Source organism: Aulonocara sp. 'chitande type north' Nkhata Bay, linkage group LG23, assembly GCF_057382095.1.
Source record: "Aulonocara sp. 'chitande type north' Nkhata Bay isolate Kocher_YH1m ecotype deep benthic linkage group LG23, A_spYH_male_GT1.1, whole genome shotgun sequence".
NCBI lineage: Eukaryota > Metazoa > Chordata > Actinopteri > Cichliformes > Cichlidae > Aulonocara > Aulonocara sp. 'chitande type north' Nkhata Bay.
This window is the reverse complement of record NC_141365.1, coordinates 4,790,871-4,797,005: the sequence shown is the minus strand read 5'-3', so window position 1 is coordinate 4,797,005 and position 6,135 is coordinate 4,790,871.

The window sequence follows — 6,135 nt, the reverse complement described above, 5'->3', positions numbered from 1 at the left end:
TGTGAAGGGATCTCTCCAGTGTTTACCTAATTGTTTAGTGTGAGTCCTGGTCTGGGTACCCCCCCGGAGCCCCCCCACACACACCCCTGTTCACAGTGCGGGGTCATGTAGGGGTGAAGCTCCCGGTACCTCAGAAGGTTATTTAGGAGTCAAGCCGCACTGAGGCATTCACAGTCTTGAACTGCAGAGCGGGCAGACGCTCCGTCAACGCCCGGCCGCTGACCACTCAGCGGGCCTTTGGGCTGCCCCGCTAATAGGACAGGCACCCCGGCACTCCCGTCCTTGTAACAGCGACCCATAAAAGAGCACAGGAGGATGCTAACCAAGATGAATGGGATTTTTTTCTCAGCTCATTCTACACTAATCAGAGCTTTTCATTTGTTATGGCCTTGCGCCAGCCCCTCAGCGCAGCCTTCCATTAGGGCCAGATAACATATAAATTCATTAAAGTCAAACAGAGGCATTAAAATGGTCATTTGTCAGCTCTCTCTTTGTGTGTTCCTAATGGTGGCACATGGTTCAAGGCATTGAAATGATTTTGGTAGGGCTTTTTTTGCACTCTGGCTCAAAAAGGGGGGACGTGGGAATTACATATACACACACACACATATATATACATATATATATATTTATAGATAGATAGATAGATAGATAGATAGATAGATAGATAGATAGATAGATAGATAGATATAAGAGTCTGTGTGTTTATATGTGTATTTTTTTTCTTTAATGAAAATTTTGAAATTCTAAAAACATATGTTCCTACTGGTTTTTATGCTTTATTAAAAAATAAATTCACATTATAAAAATCTGCTCAAATCCACATGTATAGTTTAAAACCTTTTTTTAATCTATCATATTTTATTTATTTATTCATTTAATTGCCTAATGTTTTATTTTGGGGATCATCTAATCCATCCATCAACTTCAGATCTCATTCCCCACCCACCCATCCTGCTCACACACACACACACCCATTCAAGCCCACTCAGTGAAGCAACCCTTTGCACTAATCCCTTTGTATTCACAGCCCCATTCCCACCAAACTGTCCTAAAGCCTAATCCTGAACCAAGCTCGACAAAGCTGGGCTACCTGCTAACAAGTCACAGTGCAGCTAAGAGGCCAACCGAAACCTTAACCAAACCGTCTGTTTAAGTCACCTTTAATCACCCCTTCGCATGCATTCATGTAAACAGCACCAGCTTATAGGTGCGTTCATTTTTTTCAGTCTTTCACCATTCTTTTGGCCCGCTTCCTGTATTTTCCCTGTTCCTTTCTGCATGTGTCCTTCTCTGGCTTCGGGATGGAAGTTCTAGCTGCGTCGTCATGGGAGATGACTCTCTCCATCTGCCTCCGCAGCCATGAGCCCATCTCCATCACGCTTTATCCGAGGGACTTCCACCACCCCCACCCTCCTGGACCCCTCTTCACCATTCTGACAACCCCTGCCCCCTGCTCAATAGCCTACATAAGCCTGCGATGATAAGTGTTCTCCCTCTTTGTGCGGGTTGGGATAAGACAATGCCACAGAGCACTACAGAACATCATCCATCTCATAGCTCATCAATCTGGCAGACAAAAGATGAAATGTAGCTCAAAGTCCCTTTCGCAAAAGGGGTTTTCTCTTTGCTTAGAAGAGGCTTGTAGCCCAACTTTCTCGCTCCTTTTCACTGCTAAGTAAAGTTCTTCTCCTCATGGCCACAGAGGAGGAAAGTATGGCTGTCTTTTCATAAAACACCAGTGCATAATTACAACTGCACAAAAACCCAATCAAATATGTAGACACAATTTCAATATCAAGTGACAGATGTACTCAGTGGCAGCAAAATTATCTTTTAGGCATGAAAAGCCTGACTGGAAACATGCTGTTAACTCACTAAAGCATGAGGCCTCTGCCACATTTATAGGAATTTGTTTTGTGGTAAATGCTAATTAAAGCCTGCTGTCAAATAAATGACACCATCTACTTTTGGTTCCTTGATTAAGTTTACATTGTCTCATGGCCAGCGTGGGGCTCTTTGTTCACTCACTGTGGTCTTTGTTTTATTTATGTGTTTATTTGTTTCAGCAATACATTCCTAACAAGATACTCCTTTTATGAGTAAATGTAAATTTACTTATACAGCATTTAGATCCATGTGAACAATAGTGTGTTGTTTCACCTCTTTAACCAGCATGACAAATAACAAGAGCATCAGAATGTAACCACCAAAGCATTAACTGTAACAAATTACTGTAAACAACCAATAAATTGAGTATAGTAACGTGCTGTAATCAACTTTTTCTTCTTTTTCAGTCATCAAGTCATCTGACTCGAGTCTTGCTCTGTTGCTTGTTTCTCATCTCATCTGAGCAAAATCCTGTTAGAGAAATCATGGGCACCGTCTACATCATAGGTGTCAAACTCTGGCCCGCGGGCCAGTTTTGGCCCGCAGCCTACTTACATTTGGCCCACGAAGCCATACCAAATTATTATTAGAGCTGGCCTACTGGTATTATACAGCTAATATATATATATATATATTGTTTAGTATTAAGCTTTGCTTGTTCTATATTCAGTTTTTCAGCAAAACGTGTTTGAGTCCATAAGAAAAGATTCATTCTTATATCTGGAGGAATAAATATATTTCAATAAATATATTGTTCCAGTTTTGAATTTTGGCCCATTGTGTATTTGAGTTTGACACCCCTGGTCTACATCTTCCGTTATTGGTCTAAATGGAGTTTATTTAACCCTGTTTTCAAAAGTGTTTTGAGGAAGCAGTACGAGAGGAAACTTATCTTGCATTTAAAAAAAAGAAAATGAACTGAGAGACAAGAACACAGACTGAAAACCTTTTCTGCTTAAAAAAATGGCTTTTTTTCTACTTACTGATCTACAGTACAGTGAAACATCCTAAGCTAACCCTCGTTTTCCTTTATGTTGCTAGGGAAATTAGAAGCACTTACAATGATTTATTGAAATATGTTTCAATATAAATTGAAATAAAGTATATAAGGCAAAACCAGAGTTTATGCAATTCTAAAAGGCCTGAAAGTCAATATGTGGTATGACCACCTTTATAATCCACATGGCCTGAACTCTCATAGGCAAGCTTTCTTGTAATTTCTTTAAGTAGTCTTCAGGAAAAGTTCTCCAGTTTTTTGTTTCACTTTTGTCATCTTACATTGCTTCAATAATTTTTTGGCATACATCAGCCTTTTCTACCCATTTCCCTTCCTTAAGAATGGCTTTATGACAGCCACTTCTCCACTGAGACCATTTATGGTGACCCTTCAGTGAACAGTACATGGATGAGCTGAATGGCTAGCATCTCTCTGGTACTGATTTTTTTTTTTGGTCCACTGTTCCTTTGTCCATTTTCCTCAGATTTAAGGAAACATTGCACACCATGCTGCAATAACAACCCGTTGTGCAATTCTAATAGCCAGTGGGAATTATTTTTATAGAGCAAAAGTACTATTTTATGTCTGTCAAGTTGTGCAGTCTTTAGCTTTTTTTTAATGAATTCAACTCAAGAGATGGAAACAAAGTATGTGTTTCACAGGCTGCTAATAGTAAAGTAACAAAGACTGGTTTCATAACGGGTTATTGTTTTATTCTAAGGGATTTTGTGAAGAATTAACAACAAAAAAAGCTTGTTGTGAGTGTGTTAAAGTGGGCATAATATTCAAATAACATAGTGTTCCTATTCTGCTGTGTGTTATTTATAGTGGCAACATACACTGTTTATATCAGCTGTTCATATTTGTATAAAATATATGTAACTGCTTTACCTGTCCCAAAATTACACAGGGCACCCTTAATTATCATCATTTCTACTCTGGTGTTCATTTAAAATTACTACGAATATTTAAAAAAAAATGTATTAAGTCTGTTTCAAACTTTAAAAAAAATTAGCAGAGCATCAGCATGAATGGTGCATTTCAGACAAAGGGAGGAGATGTGTTGTAGCAGCTTGTACACCAACAGCAGCAGCAATATGACCAAAGCCTCTAATCCATTTTACATAAATGTTCTGTTAAACCATTCAGCCAACATATCAGGTTAACCTGTTAATCTGCTCTTTGTGTCTGGCTCTCAGGGGCTTTTCTCACGATCAATATTATAAGTCCCAAACTGTCCACAGACTCCAAACAGACATGCTTGCATTGTTACCATAATCAAGACACCACAAAGTTAGCATTTTGAGTTCTATTAATAGTAAAACCCTAGACTGGAACCATAGAGAACTATATCCTGCTAAGTAAACACAATATACTTTTAGACGTAGATGACCTCAATGTAAGTCTCCACCTTGAAGTATTAGGTTAAAACCAGTGGCTATTTCTTGTTGAGAGAAGCTTCAAACCAATCCAGCAGGGAATCAACCAGACCACCTCAGGTTAATCTCACTACGACCTGAAATGCCCATGAAGGATTAAGTCCAGTGTACACCTGCCGCTGATTTTTAGCACACAATGTCACTTAAAGTGACTGCGTTATTTTAAAATCACAAATTATAAACATAACTCTTAAGAGCTGATTAATTACCCGCGTTATTCAACGATACATAAATCTCTGATGCAGGACTGCTTAGAGTTTAGCTACAGAACTGATGACCCTTAACTTGTCCATATTTGCAGAGCACATTTTTAATGTCTTAACATGCTTTTTTTCCTTGTAAAATTGGAATGATTTTATATGATCTGATTTACGTCCACCTCTAAAAATAAAGTTTTACTTACAAAACTAGAAATAGGACTGAAAATGCACTCTAACATCTAGCAGAGTCTATGCGTGTCCAGCTATTATTGTAGCAGATATAATCTGTGTGAAGAGTTGTGTAGCTGTCAAGGTGTGTATGTGTGTTTTAAAAAAAAGCTTCACACCAAGATGAAATCTCTGACACTCAAGTACAGTTCACATCAGAATGGACCTGCACAGCAGCACAGAACCCCAGGAATTGGACAGAGTGGATAGATTCTGTCCATGCAATTCACACCTCCTCTGACCATTATTACAGCCAAGTTTGGTTGTCTTAAGAACGCTGCCCTATCAGTAGCTAGCTGGGGTAAAATGACCAGTCTAAACTGAGGAATCTGTCTTCAAAAAAATACCTTTATGTGTTTGTTTGTTTTTTAAAATTTCTCTCCCACAAAACTGACTCTGGCTTCAATAAGACCCAACATATGGGAAGTATCAGTGAAAATCTGGTCTGATTAGATATCACTTTTCACCTTATTTTTTGTGTTTCTGACAACTCTCATGTGACTACCATGTGCATGTGGCCTTAATGACTCATGGTGAAACATCATCATGTGCATGAGGCAAAAGGTTCCAATGCCTTGCCTCTCTGTCAAAAAAAGAGGGGGGAAAGCGAGAAAGCTGGCGGTGGATGTCAACTTAAAGTAAAGAACTTTAAACTAAGACGAATTACTGAGAAGAATACACTGGTGTCTACCACAAAGCAGACTGCGTTTTGTATATACACTTTGATGAACAAGATATTTTTGTCTCTTAAATGACCCCTTATGACCCCTTGCCAAAACATTACCTTTATTTAACCATATTCGGCCAATACAGGATTTTTTCGGTTTTTTTAAAACTGCAGAAATGCAGGTGTAGTCTTTAAAATTACTAGTTTGCTTTAGAACTTAACATAAGTGACTTACTCAACTTCTGCCTCATGATCTCAGCTCCTCCGTGTCGACAGAAATCAGCGTTTGAACACTAAACATTTCACGCCGTACCGTGGAGCCTGCAGTACGATCCTGCTGCCTAGTGGCGCAGTTAGGAACCACAAGCTGCGATGTAAATTTTCCAGCAGCATTAAAACGGTTGCAATTTGTAATACTTTTAGTGTCTTTGTTTAATGTCACTGTCGCTCTCGCATTGTTTGTTGTTGTTTTTGTTCATTTTTTCTTCCTATATATGTGTGTGTGTATTTATATATATACATGTCTTACTTGTAATTCTTTTAAGATCTCTTATTTTGCTTACTGTCATTTAGATAGCTATAACTCAGTCTTCTGTTCTGTGTATCTGTTACTTTTTTTCTGTTTTGAGAATCAGAGAGCAATAAAATAAATTATTACAATAAAATTCCCAGCTGCGCGCCCATGCTCGCTGCGCGACGGGTCCCTCGGCGGCA